Raw genomic sequence first — 18,571 nt, forward strand, 5'->3', positions numbered from 1 at the left:
TTCCATAAGATATCACATAAAAACCTAAATGAACTTTTTGGCCAATCCAAATGAATGAATGATCTTCCATGTGGCAGCAGCTCTGACGGTTCATCCATAAATGAATAAAGCTTGGGAAAGAGTCTAGTGGCGGATACTGAAGTGAAATAAACCAGTCAATTCCTGCTCAGCCCCATCTAGCTGTAACATTCGGTGAATCTCGCAATCTCTCTAAGCTTCCACTTCTTCCTCTATGAAAAGGAGAGGACGTGAATACAACCTCACAGAATAGTCCTGAGGGCTCAAGGCAGGCAAAGCTGCCTGGTTCCAGCCAGACTGTCCAACGGCCCTTGACAAGGTTCATGGTTATTTAACTACTGTCCCACATGTCCTCCCTACATGCAAACAAGGCAGTTCTGTTCTGATCGGGGTATTTCTCTTTGACAAACTCTGAGCACTCTTAAAACTAGAAGGAATATGCAATAATCTGAGAGCAAATGGTCTCTGCAAAAGGAAAGACCTGAATTTTGCTAAAAACAATGTTTTCCATGCCCATCCATGCGTGCTAAGTCATGTTGGACTCTCTGCGACCCCATGAACTGTAGCCCACCAGCCTCTTCTGTCCATGGGATTCTCCAGCTAAGAATTCTGTAGTGGATGGCCATGCCCTCCTCTAGGGGATCTTCCAGACCCAGGGATTGAGCAGAATCTCTTACATCTCCTGCACTGGCAGGGAGATTCTTTACCACTAGCGCCGCCTGGCAGGGAACAAAATGAAAACAGAAACTGGTGAGGGTGCCAGGGGTGGGGGGAGGCAGGCAGTGTACAAAAGAAGGTTTTTCTGCCCTTGAAAAATGTTGGCCAATCATATATCTGACAAAGGATCTGTGTCCAGAATATGTGTTTGAAAGTTTTCAAACAACAAGAAGAAAACAAACCACTCAATATTTTAAAGTAGCAAAAGATTTGAAGATACACTGATGACAAATAAGCAAATGAGAAAATGTTCAACGTCTTTAGTCACAGTGAGGAGAGACCACTAGGAACCTGGAATGTCAGGTCCATGAATCAAGGAAAACTGGAAGTGGTCAAACAGGAGATGGCAAGAGTGAACGTCAACATTCGAGGAATCAGTGAACTAAGATGGACTGGAATGGGTGAATTTAACTCAGATGACCATTATGTCTACTACTGTGGGCAGGAATCCCTTAGAAGAAATGGAGTAGCCCTCACAGTCAACAAAAGAATCCGAAATGCAGTACTTGGATGCAATCTCAAAAACGACAGGATGATCTCTGTTCGTTTCCAAGGCAAACCATTCAATATCACAGTCATCCAAGTCTATACCCTGACCAGTAACGCTGAAGAAGCTGAAGTTGACCAGTTCTATGAAGACCTGCAAGACCTTCTAGAACTAACCACCCCCCAAAGAAAAGGTGAACCTATCGGAAGAGCTAAAGGTTAACCCTGATCTATCGAGCGTTGGCTGCACAGGGCTTTGTGTCTGCGATCCTCGCCCTGAGTACACGTGGGAGGGGAGCCCTCCACAGAAATGAGGGACCAGAGCTGTGGGAGAGAGGGCTGAGAAGAAGGGAGAGGGACTAAAATCTGAGTGAAACGTCTGTGGACAGGACTTCACCTCAAAGAACTGACGTGTCTTCCTGAAAATTTCAACCACTACTGGGTCATCTGCCATTTTACAAGACAGGGAGAAAGACAGATGTTAACAATGACATCACGCTTACTAAACTCTCCTGCTCCTCAGGCACTTCACTCAGGACTCTCTCAGAGTACAGACACAGCCCAGAGAGGTCAGCAGTTTGCCCCTAGGCCACACAGCAATTGAATAGTGGAGCCAGAATTCCCAAGAAGTTCTTTTCCTCATCCTTACACAACATAGTCTTCCCTATGGGGAAGGAGCACAGCAGCCAAGTGGGGGAATTTCTCACTTTAATGAGCCTCCTGCAGACAGAGTCCCTCCTCCCACTCCCCTTCCTGCCTTCGGAGGTCCCTCTGTTTTCAGTTTTATGTTGGATACCTGCCCTGTCCACGTCCCCCCACCCATTACATCAGTGTTAGCCAGTGTTATTCAACACGTTTTCATTTGCATCCCCCCATAAGGAAGGGGCTTCCCTGGTGGTTCAGCTGGTAAAGAATCCGCCGGCAATGCAGGAGACCTGCGTTCGATCCCTGGATTGGGACGATACCCTGGAAAAGGGAACACCTCCCCACTCCAGTATTCTGGCCTGGAGAATTCCATGGACTGTATGGTCCATGAGGTCACAAAGAGTCGGACGCGACTGAGCGACTTTCACTTTCTTTCCATAAGGAAAATTTTTTGGAGAAGGAAATGGCAACCCATTCCAGAACCCTTGCCTGGGAAATCCCACAGACAGAGGATCCTAGCAGGCTACAGTCCATGAGTTCGAAAAGAGTTAGACACGACTGAGCAGCAGAGCGCACATGCAGAAGGAGTATTCTCAGACTCTTTTTGTAATTACCCCGCGTTAACACCGCGGATGTCCTGTACATCTATTCACGTGCCGTGCATCTCTGGGGCTTTATCTAGAAAAAGGTGAGCTTTCAGAAACATAAACAGCGTGGCCCCCTGGCAGGCAGCTCTGTGCCCCCCAGAACACGGGGGTCAGGGGTGGCAGCAAGCCAGCAGCACAGTACAGAGCGGGGTGGAGCTGGTGCCCGAGACCACTGTAAGGGCTTCCCGGGCATCGCCTCATCCAGCCCTCTGCTCAGATGCTAGGTTCCAGGCTCCACCCAGAACTGGGAAGCTCAATTAACTCCAGCGGCCCCTTCCTGAAAACAGTGGAGTGGAGTGGTGTGGTTGAGTCGCTCAGTCGTGTCTGACTACTGCAGCCCTATGGACTGTAACCTGCCAGGCTCCTCTGTCACTGCGATTCTCCAGGTAAGAATACTGGAGTGGGTTGCCATTTCCTTCTCCAGGGGCTCTTCCCAACCCAGGGACTGAACCTGGGTCTCCTGCATTGCAGGTGGATTCTTTATACCTGCAATGACTCCTGCAAGAGAGCTACCAGGAAGCCCAATCTCAGAAACCAGAACTCTTCACTTCCATTTTGGCTCAGTCTCTCAATCTCTGTCCTTTCCAGGAGGGAAGAAGAAGTGATTCTAGGAAGGAAAACCATGGGGGGGGGGGGCACTGGTGTCTCTTCCAAGTGGCAAGATTGCTCTTGATCACCCCCCATTCCATATTTTCCCAGCTTTTCAAACTTGTTGTGAATTGTTCCTTTCATTTCAAAGGTCTGAGTCACTGTTTGCAGACAAGAATTTAGACTCTGAAAACGTCCTGCTGCTGCTAAGTCACTTCAGTCGTGTCCGACTCTGTGTGACCCCATACATGGCAGCCCACCAGGCTCCCCCGTCCCTGGGATTCTCCAGGGAAGAACACTGGCGTGGGTTGCATTTCCTTCTCCAATGCATGAAAGTGAAAAGTGAAAGTGAAGTCGCTCAGTCGTGTCTGCCTAAACTGGCCCTTTTCTGGAAATCACGATGCCTAATCTTCACAAGCATGGAGCTAGGTTCTTTTCAGGGATTATCAAAATTTCATTTTTGCAACAACCACCATCTTACAGGTGGGGAATGGAGGCTCAGAGAAATTGGTGAATTCACCCCAGGTCACATGAGGACACGCAGTAGCCAGCCCAGCTACAAATCCAGGACAGACTGGCTCCAAGTACATGCTGCTAACCACAATGAGAAGCCACCACTTAATTTTAGTGTATCACTTCCCTCAAAGTGGGGAGGAAACAGAAGGTGGAGATTTTTCAAAGGGGGAGGGGCTACCTTTGTGCTTTATATAAGTTTACTTGCCCAGCCACAAAAGAATACCCTGGTGCTGAGTAGTATATAGAGTTGTGTTGTTTTTTTTTTTAAGTCATGCTTCTGATAATTGGGGAAGCTTCCCTGGTGGCTCAGATGGTAAAGAATCTGCCTGCAATGCAGGAGACCCGGGTTCAATCCCTGGGTTGGGAAAATCGCCTGGAGAAGGGAGTGGCAACTCACTCCAGTGTTCTAGCCTGGAGAATTCCATGCACAGAGGAGCCTGGTGGGCCACAGTCTATAGGGTCACAACAAGACGGACATGACTGAGCAAAGAACACTTACTTACTTCTGGTAACTGATTAAGACTCGCTACCCAGCCATTTACTGCTTTCAACAAGAGATTTCTCTCTTCCCACTCAATTCCTGTATGAAAAACCGACTCCCTGAAGGGAGAAAGTCAGCAATGAAGACAGGCCTCTGAGGGGAGAGCTCACCCTCAGTCACTTTGCCAGATGTTCCCAAAATCTTCAGACAGATCTGAATAATGAACTGTGTTTTCATGTTGCTCACACTTGCTTTTCCACCTATCATTCTTTAGCATGGTTCGCCCTGTGTTAACTCTGAGCCGTTTCCTGTGTTCTTGGAGAACTAAGTCAACATTCTTTCCTCTTTTATCAGAGTAAAGGGAAGAAAAAACCTCATGTCTATAATGATCTATAATGTGTATTCTATCAGGTATAAAATAACTGGGAATATACCATCCGAGAGGCACTTTATACAAATTAGCTCTAATCCCTTCCACAACTTCCAGTAAATGTTCCAACACCCAGTTTTAGAAAAGGAATCTCAGAAAAGGGAAGTGACTTGCCTGGGACACACAACGGAGCTTCAATAGCAGCAGACTTCAAGCTCCTCTTTCGCAGGTCCCAGAACTCACGTGCTGTGCAGTGCTACTGTTCCCCATGTAGCCATCACACTCGTCAAAACTTTCTCTTGCAGGTCCCTATGGAACTTTCAGTAGAAGCCTAAAATGTCCATTTCTAACCCGACAAATCCCCTTTGCCCAGTTCTTGATATTTTCAGTCACTTTTTGGGTTCTTAAAAAGTGGACAGACTCCCGGTCTCTGGTCCATTATGTAAGAAGCTTAGAAGTCACCACTCCGTCTCAGCAACAGGCAAAAAGCTGAACAAACTGAAAAAATGAACAGTTCTTCTTAGATCAGTGAGAGAAGCGAAGAGAGATCAAACCCGTACACCCTAAAGGAAATTAACCCCGAATATTCATTTGGAAGGACTGACGCTGAAGCTCCAACACTTTGGCCTCCTGATTCAAAGAGCCAACTTACTGGAAAAGACCCTGATGCTGGGAAAGACTGAAGACAGGAGAGGGGGGTGACAGAGGCCGAGATGGCATCACGGACTCAATGGATACAAGTGTGAGCAAGCGCTGGAAGGCGGTGAAGGACGGGGAAGCCTGGCCTGCTGCAGTCCAGGGGTTACAAAGAGTCACACACGACTGAGTGACTGAGGAAGAGGAACAAGAGAAGGTCATTGGTCACAGGGCAAACCACTGCCCCCAAACCGGGGAGATAAGCATTTACAGAAAATTAGCGCTCAGGGGACCATCAGCCTGGTGGGAGTCAGAGACGGGCTACAGAAACCAGCACTGAAACTGAATAATGGCTGGAGGCTCCTGTGGACGCATCTGAGATCTAAAGACTCCAGGGACGCCCAGTCCTAGGGAGGGGCCCCCGCTCTGTGTGATTTACCGGCCAGGTCCTCACAGTATCAGGGAAAAGCCCCCTCATGCTCCGAGCAGGGGAGGGGAAGAGGAGGCAGTCTGCAGCAGGCTACAGCATCCTGTCCCTCGGAACACGCTCCGCCCTCAGGAGAAACTACTTAACCAGGACCTCATCTGCTGCGGTTTTATAAGAACTGAACTGACTTAGCAGAAGGAAAATACCTAACTCCAGGCCCCCGTGGCTCTCCACGTGGAGGAAGGGAAATACCCAGCTCCAGCCCACTCGAGCCACCTGTCGCATCTAAGGAAGATGAGCTGAGAAGCGCTGTGGGGTTCACCACGCAGAGGCACCAAAAGCTGGGAGCTGAACACAGGACTCCCCCCCTCCCCTCACACTGCCAAAACCTGCAGCAGTTCCTTCTCCTGCGCACATCATGTCAGGCCATCAGAAAAAATCACAAGGCATACTAAATCAAAAAAACAAAAACCCACAGTTTGGAGAGAGAGAGCAAGCATGAGAACTAGACTCAGATGTGGCAGGGATGTTGGAATTCTTAGACTGGGAGTTTAAAACAACAAGGATTAAGACGCTGAGAAGTCTCCTGGGTAGACAGCATGTAGGAACAGATGGGAAATGTGAGCAGAGAGTCAGAGAGAAAATCTAAGAATTAAAGGAAACGCTAGAGACAGAAAATGCTGTAACAGAAGGGAAGACTGTCTTTAACTGGTGTCCCAGCAGACTGGACTGGAGAAGGCCATGGCACCCCACTCCAGTACTCTTGCCTGGAGAATCCCAGGGACGGAGGAGCCTGGTGGGCTGCCATCTATGGGATCGCACAGAGTCGGACACGACTGATGCGACTTAGCAGCAGCAGCAGCAGACTGGACATGGCTGAGAGAAGTCATCTCCAAGCTTAAGGATATATCAATAGAACACTCATAAACCGAAAAGCACAGTTACTGAAGACAAAAAATAATTTAAAAACCAGAATGGAATGTCCAAGGGCTGTGGGAAAACTACAAAAAGTGTGACAAGGTGTAAGGGGAATCCCAGAAGGAGAAGAAAGAGTGAAAGCAGCAGAAGAGATATCTGAAGCAGAAATAACTGGGAATTTCCCCCAGATCAATGTCAGACGCTGAAGCAGAGATCCAGGCAGCTCAGCGACATCAGGTGGGATAAAGGCCTATGTCTAGGCTACACCTTATTTCTTCACTTAGTTTAACTGCATCTTTATGTGTGTGCTCAATCACGCCCGACTCTGTGACCCCCATGGACTGCAGCCCACCAGGCTCCTCTGTCCATGGGATTTTCCAGGCAAGAATACTGGAGTGGGTGGCCATTTCCTTCTCCTGAGGATATTCCTGAACCAGGGGTCGAACCCCTGTCTCCTGAATCTTATTGCATTGGCAGGCAGATTCTTTTACAACTAAGCCACCTGGGAAGCCCTAGGCATGTCATATTTAAATGGTAGAATATCAAAAATAAAGGAAAAAACACTGAAAGGAGTTAGCAAGAAAAATCACTTTACTGATGGGCAGAGATAGTAATGACCCCTGACTTCTCAGAAACCAACACTCAAAAAGAGTGGAGGGAAATACTTAAAAGCTTGAGAGAGAGAGAGGAAAAAAAGACCAATTGAGAATTCTGTTCTGGGCAAAATGATCCTTCAAAAGTGAAGGAAAAATAAAGACTTTCTCAGACAAACAAAAATTGAGTTTGTCGCCGGCAGACCAGACTTGTAAGACCTGTTAAAATCAGCTCTCTGGAGAGAAGGAAAACAAGTCAGAAACTCAGATCTACGTAAAGAAGGAAGAGCAAAAGAGAAGGAGTAAGTGAAGGTATAAAAAGAATGTGATTGTTTTTATTCTTTATTGATCTAACTGATAACCACTTATTCAAAGTAATAACAGCAGCCATGTATTCAGTTACACGTGCCTGCGTGTGTGCGTGTGTGTGTACTTAAGGCTAAGCGAACAGAATGCCGGGGATGACACAGGAGACGAGGGAGGAATCTGGATCGCGTCTGTAAGGGTACTTGCACCGCCTGTGAAGTGGTGCACTGTTACTTGAAAGTGGACTTGGGGACTTCCCAGGTGGTCCGGCGATTCAGACTTCGATTTCCACTGCAGGGCGTGCTGGTTCGGCCCCTGGTCAGGGGGCTAAGATCCCACAGGCCTCACGGCCACAAAAAACCAGTAACAGAAACAATAGAAGCAACACTGTAATAAGTTCAATACAGAGGGTAAAAACGGTCCACACGAAAAGAGGAGAGTGGACTCAGATCAAAATAAATGTGTGCGTGCAAACGTATGTGTGTATCGGTGTGCACTGCGAATTCCGGAGCAGCCACTGAAAGCAGCAGGAAACACAGCGCAGCCACAGCCTGGTCGGCGCACAGCCGGGGAAGCACCAGCCTCAGATGGAGAAACTGAGCTCCGACTCGGGCTGACCGAGCGGGCGGGACGCAGCTGTGCGCACTCGTTTCTTAGCTGGAAAAAGGTGTTACTTTTACTTCCTCAGGTGGCTGGCCCTGGCACCCCTGGCCTTACTTTCAGTACAGAGTGGGGAAGCCACTGGACGGCTTCAGAGGAAACGATTTTGAATAGTGATGGCAGCAGGCAGGGCCAGAGACAGTGGGGGAAATATTCCATAACTCACTCCTAAAAGAAAAGCAGAGGCATTGCTTTGCCAACAAAGGTCTGTCTAGTCAAGGCTATGGTTTTTCCCATGGTCATGTATGGATGTGAGAGTTGGACTGTGAAGAAAGCTGATCGCTGAAGAATTGATGCTTTTGAACTGTGGTTTTGGAGAAGATTCTTGAGAGTCCCTTGGACTGCAAGGAGATCCAACCAGTCCATTCTAGAGGAGATCAGTCCTGGGTGTTCATTGGAAGGACTATGCTAAAGCTGAAACTCCAATACTTTGGCCACCTGATGTGCAGAGCTGACTCACTGGAAAAGACCCTGATGGTGGGAAAGAGTGAGGGCAGGAGGAGAAGGGGATGACAGAGGAAGAGATGGCTGGATGGCATCACTGACTCTGTGGACATGAGTTTGAGCAGACTCCGGGAGCTGGTGACGGACAGGGAGGGCTGGCGTGCAGGCCACAAAGAGTGGGGGGCGCGACCGAGCGACTGAGCGACTGAACTGAAAAGAGAATCTTCGGCGCCAAGGTCCTGCTGCACTGCTGCCCCAGCCCCCACTGTCTAAACTCAGCTAACAGATCAGCAGCAGGGGTTACAGAGCCACTTCAGTCATCTAATGCTTTGGTCCCTACCTTGTGTCCCTCCCCAGAGTTTGAGCTAATGGGACTTCGCTGTTGGTCCAAGGGTTACGACCTCCCTTTTCAATGCAGGGGGCACAGGTTCAATTCCTGGTCTGGGAGCTAAGATTGCATATGTCTTTCAGCCAAAAAAAAAAAAACACAAACCATAAAACAGACACAAGACTGTAACAAATTCAACAAAGACTTTAAACTGGTCCATATCAAAAAAATCTTTAGAAAAAATCTGAGCGACAATTTTCAAAGTCAAAAGGCAACCTGTCAGAATTGCCTCTTTGGACTCTAGAGCGGCAGAGGAGCACAGGTAACCCTGCAGGGCAGCTCCAGCGGCCACACCCCGGCCCCGGGCCCAGGTGGCCCCCCCACGAGCCCCCAGCCCAGGGGCAGCAGGGGTGCGGGTGAGACCCAGGGTCCCAGACGTGCCGTGTGTCAGGAGCTCGCTCAAGTCCTGGTTTGTTTCTGCTGTTTACACACAGCCCCCTTCACAGCTCAGCTGGTAAAGAAGCTGCCTGCAACGGAGGAGACCCCAGTTCGATTCCTTGTGGGAAGATCCTCTGGAGAAGGGATAGGCTACCCACACCAGTGTTCTTCGGCTTCCCTGGTGGCTCAGCTGGTAAAGAATCCCCCCGCAATGCAGGAGACCTGGGTTCAACCCCTGGGTTGGGGAGATCCCCTGGAAAAGGGAAGGGCTACCCACTCCTGTATACTGGCCTGGAGAATTCCATGGACTGTATAGTCCATGGGGTCACAAAGAGTCAGATACGACTGAGGGACTCATTTTTCACCATAGCCATACTATTATGCTAAACCATAAGTAACTCCCATTTTCACAGTTTGGCAACAGCCGACACCAACAGTTTCACGGCTCACCCTAGCATGTTCCACCTGGCCCTCAGAGGCCTTCGGGCTTGCGCCGTAGGCATTTCAAACTGTTTTTCAGTTCCTCAAACTGCCGGAAGAACTCTTACTTCCAGGTCTTCACGAGTGCTGTCCCTCCCCCTTAAAGCCCTCACCAGGCCACACTGGCAATGCCAGTCCTCCAGGGAACGACACCCGACTCTCTGCTGTCTGCACTGCTGTGCTCCCTGAGCCACCCCAAAGGGACATCTTCCAGTGTTGGTAATGACAATACTATCTAACACTTAGAAATGTGCTAATGCCAGATACGCTTCTAGCTCTGCCTGTCTCTTAACCACAGTTGGCAATGATCCTAGGTCATCTCTTTAGAAGAGTATAATCATGCAATAAAGACATGCACAGGCACCTTGGAAATACTGCAAATTCAGTTCCAGATCACTGGAATAAGGCAAATATGGCAATAAGTGAGTCACATGAATTTTTTGGTTTCCGAGAGCATATAGAAGTTATGTTTACACAAGTGTGCAATACCATACGTCTAAAAAACAATGCAGGTCAGGAAGCAACAGTCAGAACTGGACATGGAACAACGGACTGGTTCCAAATAGGAAAAGGAGTACGTCAAGGTTGTATATTGTCACCCTGCCTATTTAACTTACATGCAGAGTACATCATGAGGAACGCTGGGCTTGAAGAAGCACAAGCTGGAATCAAGATTGTCGGGAGAAATATCAATAACCTCAGATATGCAGACGACACTACCCTTATGGCAGAAAGTGAAGAGGAACTCAAAAGCCTCTTGATGAAAGTGAAAGAGGAGAGTGAAAAGGTTGGCTTGAAGCTCAACATTCAGAAAACTAAGATCATGGCATCTGGTCTCATCACTTCATGGGAAATCAATGGGGAAACAGTGGAAACAGTGTCAGACTTTATTTTTGGGGAGCTCCAAAATCACTGCAGATGCTGATTGCAGCCAGGAAATTAAAAGACGCTTACTCCTTGGAAGGAAAGTTATGACCAACCTAGATAGCATATTAAAAGGCAGAGACATTACTTTGCCAACCTTCAAGGTCCGTCTAGTCAAGGCTATGGTTTTTCCAGTGGTCATGTATGGATGTGAGAGTTGGGACTGTGAAGAAAGCTGAGCAGCAAAGAATTGATGCTTTTGAACTGTGGTGTTGGAGAAGACTCTTGAGAGTCCCTTGGACTGCAAGGAGATCCAACCAGTCCATTCTAAAGGAGATCAGTCCTGGATGTTCATTGGAAGGACTGATGCTAAAGCTGAGACTCCAATACTTTGGCCACCTCATGCGACGAGTTGACTCACTGGAAAAGACTCTGATGCTGGGAGGGATTGGGGGCGGGAGGAGAAGGGGACGACAGAGAATGAGATGGCTGGATGGCATCACTGACTTGACGGACATGAGTTTGAGTGAACTCCGGGAGTTGGTGATGGACAGGGAGGCCTGGTGTGCTGTGATTCATGGGGTCGAAAGAGTCAGACACGACTGAGCGACTGAACTGAACTGAAACCCTTATTTAAAAATACTTAAAAAATATTTGATTGCTATGAAATCTAACAGTCATCTGAGCCATCGGCGGATCACAGTAAGTAGCAATGTCAAAGATGACTGGCTGCTGTATCAGACATGGTAATGGAAAAGTCTGAAACAGCGTGAGGATTACCTAAGCGTGACACAGAGACGCGAACTGAGCAGATGCTGTTGGGAAAATGACACCAACACACTCGCTGGACACAGGGTTGCCTCAAAGCTTCGATCTGTAAAAAATGTAAATCTGTGAGGCACATAAAGTGAAGGACAATAAAGCAAGGCTCCCAGGCGGCTCACTGGCAAAGAATCTGCCTGCCCAATGCAAGGAGTCTCAGGAGACCCAGGTTCTATCCCTGGGCTGGGAAGATCCCCTGGAGCAGGGAATGGCAACCCACTCTAGTATTCTTACCTGGGAAACCCCATGGACAGAGGAGCCTGGTGAGCTACAGCCCATGGGGTCACAAAGAGCTGGACACGACTGAGCGCATGTTCAGGCAGGCTTGTAGGTAATGTTTTTTTCTGAATCCTACCTGCCTGTATATAACTGAATCCTCCCAACACCATGTGGTACATACTTTTATTAGCTCCATTTTGCAGATGAGAAAACTAAGGCACAGAGATGTACTGTGATCAGCTCAAGCCCAGAACCTGGTGAGTCACAGCACCAAGTTTTGAACCCTGTCTTTTTCCAGAGCCTCCGGAATGACACTCTGTGTCATCACTGTAGGGACTGTTTGTCTGTCTCCCACACCGGACCGAGAGTAACTCCAGGGCAGGACCAGTGTCCACTCGGCCCTGGGGTGCATGTGCAGTGTCTACTTCCAGGGCATCTGGCCCAAAGAAGGCGCCAAATGGCTATTTTATTTACTGGACTTGACAGGAGGAACAGAAAGGAAGGAGGTATTGCCAAAATATCAAGGGATTTGTTGTTTTGTTCCAGCTCTAAGTGGTGTCTGACCCTTTGCGACCCCATGGACTGCAGCCCACCAGGCTCCTCTGCCCTCCACTATCTCCCGAGTTTGCTCAGATTCATGTCCATTGAGTCAGTGATGCCATCTAACCATCTCACCTTCTGCTGCCCTTTCTATTTTCGCCTTCAACCTTCCCCAGCATCAGGGTCTTTTCCCATGAGTCGGCCCTTTTAAAAAATGCTGTGAACCACTGCTTATGAGGCAGCTTGAGAACTAATTAAAGGGAGGGAGCACAGAACTAAGGGGGAGGAAACAGGCAGGAACGGGACTTGATGGGACCCATTCTGAGGAGTGGGCGGGCAGAAGAGTCTATGGGATAGAGCCTTCGGCTTCTGCCAGCAGAAGTAGGTCAGGGGTGGAATAAGCGATCAGTGACTTTTTCTGCATTCTGATACTCCTGCAGAGGCGGGCAAGAGGGAAATGAGGGGAAGAGAAAACCAGGGGTGTCACAGCCGGACGACAGCTAACACTCAGTTAAAGGCAAGAGGGAAACAAGGGGAGAGAAAACCAGGGGTATCGCAGCCGGACGACAGCTAACACTCAGTTAAAGGCAAGAGGGAAACAAGGGGAGAGAAAACCAGGGCTGTCGCAGCCGGACGACAGCCAACACTCAGTTAAAGGCAAGAGGGAAACGAGGGGAGAGAAAACCAGGGCTGTCGCAGCCGGACGACACGCAGGCCTGTGGCTGAGCGCTCATGGTCTTTGCGCTCTCAGTGGCCATTTGCTGTCCCGCTGACTGTTTACGATGCACTCAGGGTGTGCTTAGTAATTATTTTCCATAGTGGACAAAGCAAAGTCACTAACCATCTGGAGATTATACCCCAGCCCCAGGCAGTTCAACAGGGCAGCCACAAGTCACACGTGGGCCATGAGCACGTCAAAGGTGGCAGCTGGGACTGAGAGGGGCTGAGAGTATAAAACAGATGCTGCAACCATCAATCCATTAAAAATAAATAAATAGTTAAAAAACAGACACCGGATTCTGAAGACTTGGTCCACAAAATGAATTTAAAGTACCTCATTAGCAATCTGGAGAAGGAAATGGCAGCCCACTCCAGTGTTCTTGCCTAGAGAATCCTGCGGACACAGGAGCCTGGTGGGCTGCCATCTGTGGGGTCACACAGAGTCGGACATGACTGAAGTGACTTAGCAGCAGCAGCAGCATTAGCAATCACTTTATATTGATTTGAAGTGGTTGAATATTCCATATGATATTGAGGTGGTAATCCTATGGATGTTGCTTATCATTAAGTCGTGTCTGACTCTTTGTGATGCCATGGATGGCAGCACTCCAGGCTCCCCTGTCCTCCACTCTCTCCTACAGCTTGCTCAAACTCATGTCCATTGGGTCAGTGATGCCATCCAACCATCTCATCCTCTGTCATCCCCTTCTCCTCCTGCCTTCAATCTTTCCCAGCATCAGGGTCTTTTCCAATGAGTTGGCTCTTTGCATCATGTGGCCAAAGTACTGGAGCTTCAGCTTTAGAATCAGTCCTTCCAATGAATATTCAGGGTTGATTTCCTTTAGGATTGACTGGTTGGATCTCCTTGCAGTCCACAGGACTCTCAAGAGTGTTCTCCAACATCACAGTTCAAAAGCATCAATTCTTCAGTGCCCATCCTTCTTTATGATCCAAGTCTCACATCTGTACACGACTACTAGAAAAACATAGCTTTAACTACAGAGACTTTTGTCGTATGTTATATCGTGTATTATGTCATATATTATAGATGTATTGAGTTTAATAAAACATTGTTGAGCTAGAGTGGGACTCTCTTGGGCTCACATCTCCTTGGGCAACAGAATATAAAGAAACTCTAAGGGATGAAAAACAACTGCATGCATGGGCTGTTGGAGCGAACCTGCAGAACAGGATACAAAAAGGCCACAAGCCAGCTGCCATTTCAGAGGCGCCGGAAGCAGAGGCAGGGGCTGCCCATGACCCCTGCACACTGGTCACACCGCGTGGGTGTGCCGGCCACCTAGACGCCGCCTCCCGCCCCGCCCACGGCCTGCCCCTCATCACCCGAGCTGCCCCATGAAGGGCCAAGCAGCTCTCACTCCCTCTGCTGCGGCTCAAGCCCCAGTGCGGCCTTGGCTGGCACTCTCGATTTCTTTGTTATCTTTTTAACATTTATTTATCTGGCTGCGCCTGGTCTCCACTGTTCCACACCGGATCTTCCATCTTCTCCGTGGTGTGTGTGATCTAGCTCCTGACCAGGAATGGAGCCCAGGCTCCCTTCCCTGGGAGTGCTGTGTCTCAGCTACCGGGCCACCAGGGAAGGGCCCGGTTTCTACTAATTAAAGAGTCCAGGGGCCTGTGTCTGTAACACTGTTATAATTAATTTCACCTGTTTCTTTTTAGCTTCAGAGTGTGTTTCCTGGAACATTTTTAATGCCCTACATGGTTTACATTGGGTTTCTGTTGGGTGGCCCTGTTCTAGGAATTTATAAGCTAACAGATAAATACAGGTGTTAGGACAATACCCTGGACTGATGAGTGCTTTGAAGAAAAACTGAATCAGGGCAAGAAAATGTAAAGAGATGGGAGGCGCTGACAGTATTTTAGGTTGCTCGTGGTAGGCCTTTCTGAGGAAGGAATATTTAATTATCCAAAGAAGTAGATAAAGCTTGATTCCAAAAAGAACTGCATAGAACCTGCTCTTTCACTGTATTATCAGCCAAAATATCGAATGACTATTCATAGGAAAACTGAGGGAATAAAAACAGGTGAAATATTTTGTGCCTCCTCAAATGAATGACTTCCAGACTTAGCAGCTAAGAATAATGATTTTCTCTTGTAAACCGTCACAAATAATCAGAGAACACTCCTATTTAGGCACAAGCAGTAAAGGTCTTACAGACAGATTTCCCTTTCCCTGTAGCTATTGGCAACCACATCATTCATTTTTATTTAATTCTGATAAAACCCCTGGATGATGATGATGGGGCTGGGGACAATTAGAGTCTCCAGTCCCCAGGGCCTAGTTCTATCCCGAACAATAATGGTGTTTCCTGCACCTACAGAATAAACGCACAGCAGTGGTTCAGCGGGGCAGAGACACTTACACAGCCTTCCATGTTGAGAGTGCTGCTATTATTGCGGTAGGGCGATCTGAGGCCTCTCAAAGGTGTGGCATAAAAACTCAAGCCCGGGTGAGAGAGCTCTGCCCCAGGGAATGAAAATACACACACAGTGAAGCGGTGCAACTCCTGAAACTGTAAAACGTGGTTGAACTTTGATCATGAGGAAGCCCTTAAAACATCAGGTGCGCACAGCCACAGAGCTGTTTGTTCGCGGATGGATTCCATCATCCACAGTGGCCACAGGTACACTGCATTTTAATTAAACTTGACAATGGACACAATGTTTGCTATTACAACAATGAGACTGTGTACATGACTCAAGAGCTGTTTAGTGGATTCAAATCCAATGAAACAGTTTCAGAGTTTCTGCTTTCATACTCAGGGAGCCCTGGATACATCACAGATCATACCGTGTGGTTGACAGCAAGCCCCACACACCAAAACCTTGATGTAGACCAGACTCTGGGAATTAAGGCTGTGACCACCACTTAGGAAAGTTCTACTGTGCTTGCTTTATGCCTAGATCTTGGCCATTCATGAACCAAGGTCTCTGTCTCTTCTCATTCCCCACAAGAAAAAAAAAGAACAGAGTATTTCCTTTAGTTTATAAAATTGCTTCCAGTTTTTCCTAGTGATTCTTAAAAACAGAAGCGCAGCCAGTGGCTTAACGGTCAGCTCCTGGGACTGACTCACACGTCTGAGCCATCATTTAGGGAGGAGTTACCTCAAAAAGTCCTGGGAAAAATTTGTTCTAATCACTAATGTGTTATGCTTTTAAAAGTTAGGTTGTGGCCAGAATTCTCAGAATCCCTAAAATAAGAATGATTTGGGTTATTATTGTGTTGACTGGCCCTTCAAAACTTAAAAGCAGTTGGAAAGAGCAGGTCTATAGCCCATGAATGGAAAGCTGCGTGTGTTTGATGACGGGTGTTTGTATTTTTCACACACATCTCATCTCTCTCACCCACAGATATAAGATAAGCTCTCCGGTCGAAATAACAATGCTGGTGAAGGAAACCCCAAAAGGCCCGGAAAGATGCATGCACACAAGAAGGTCACCCTGAAATTTCATTAGAAAGGAAATAGGTCCTTAAAACAGAAACTGTTGGAAGATACAAAGAGGACAGTATTAAGCACTTGGGTAGAAGGCATTAATCAGCCTCTTTGCTTCCTTAGTTTCCAGCTGTAGAAATATGCCAAGGGGGGGAAAAAACCCAACATCAACATCTCCCCAATCCTATCGAGTGCAGGAAGGGCACTATTTAGACTCCAAAGCGAGGACTGAGGATGGGGGTGTGCGGGGGGAACGTGGGCTCTCACGAACGACAGAAAGGCTTTCACAGTATCCGGTCCCAGACTATAAACACGCGAAGACTCCTAGCCAAGCACATAATAAAATTTTCTTCTGCCTCCCTCCCTCTCTCTCTCTGATTTCCTGTAGTTTATACTATTCACACGTAAATCGTGATTATTAGTGTAGCCTCTGACTTAAAGAATGGTGACTTTCTCTGCAAGTTTCCAAAGCTTTCTTCTGAGAAGAAAGCATCTTTTAGGAGATATTTTACTGGTTGAGAAATGTATGCATTCATTTCAGCAATTGTTAGATTTGAAACAAGAATATGAAAAATGACCCACTGATAGTGATCACAAGAAACATCACCCACGAAAGCCCGTCTCTACAAACAGAAGAGGAACAAACACAACATTCTTAACCCAAAACTCAAAACACGGTCTTGTGTAACAAATCACGAATCTCATCCAGAAGTCAAACAATATTTGCTCCAAGAGATGACACTCTGAAGTTTTCCTACAACTGGTTTAGATCAAGAAGTGAATTTTCTCTCTTTCAATTGGGAAGTAAACAGTGACTGTAAGACTCCTTTCCGGAGAAGGCAATGGCAAGCCACTCCAGTACTCTTGCCTAGAAAATCCCATGGATGGAGGAGCCTGGTAGGCTGTAGTCCGTGGGGTCGCTAAGGGTCAGACACGACTGAGCGACTTCACTTTCACTTTTCACTTTCACACACTGGAGAAGGAAATGGCAACCCACTCCAGTGTTCTTGCCTGGAGAATCCCAGGGACGGGGGAGCCTGGTGGGCTTCCGTCTATGGGGTCGCACAGAGTCGGACACGACTGAAGTGACTTAGCAGCAGCAGCAGCAGCAAGACTCCTTTCAGAGGTGAATCATTCAGCCCTCGCCTCTGACGTGGGTTAGGTCATCTGTCTCTGGGGTATAGTCTACTCTTGACTGCAACTGGGTCCCGTGACTTGTTCGAATGTTTTCTGGCAATTTCTGGTTTTCTCAGACAAAGACCAGAAGCTTAAATCCCACTGAATTAACCAGTTGGGTTATTCCCAGGGTGGAACAGAGCCAGAAAGCCGAAAACATACACACTGTGCACCACAGGGACATAAAAGCCTGCCTTCATAAGGTCAGGAGCATTCTGAGGGCTCACACCCGCCAGTTAGCTCAATGAACTGGAAATGTTCTTCCTTCTTTTAAGCAGCAAGCACAGAAGAGACATAATTCTGAGGTGAGCAATTCTTCTGCCTCTTGGAACACACTAGAAAGTAAAAAATAACTGTCCCCTTCCTTATAACATTGACATCTCTAGACTAACCAACAAGCCAAAAAGGAGAGAGAGAGAAGGGAGAGAAGGAAAGTGGGAGGGAAAAAAAGAGAGTGAATAAGAGAAAAGGAGTACAGTGCTCCGCAGTCACAGAATAAACCAGGGAAACACAGCTGGATGCACGATTCTGAAAACTCAAGTCACCCAAGTAGCTTCCATGTTCAATTAGTTGAAGAGTACATTTAAATAATACTTCCAATTTGCATGCCGCTTAGAGTTTATCCAGGACTTTCACACAATATCATTAATTGTTTTGTCATCTGATATTATTAATTATCTTTTATACTGGACAAAGTCCAGGATTAAGGCAGGTTGGTTAAATAAATAAAAAAGACCATGCCTCTAGTACAAGACTGAGCCAAAACAGACCTTGGTATGGGAATGCTCTGGTGGTCCAGTAGTTAGGACTCTGCACTTCCGCTTCCTGGGGCCTGGGTTTGATCACTGGTGGAGAAATTAAAATCCCATGAGCTACGGGCCAAAACACAAATACAATAAAAGAGAATAGACCTTGCTCCGGGTCTCAGCCTGAGTTTCTGGTTCTCTCTGATCCTGCTATGGCATTCCTATATCTCACACATGTGCACAGATGTCTCCGAGCTTTTATGAACCCTGTCACGGATGACTCTGTAAGAATCAAAGCACTGCACTGACTCACACCTATCAGTGGCTC

Source organism: Moschus berezovskii, chromosome 15 (genome assembly GCF_049115385.1).
Source record: "Moschus berezovskii isolate FMDL1 chromosome 15, NW_MosBer_1.0, whole genome shotgun sequence".
NCBI classification, from domain to species: Eukaryota; Metazoa; Chordata; class Mammalia; order Artiodactyla; family Moschidae; genus Moschus; species Moschus berezovskii.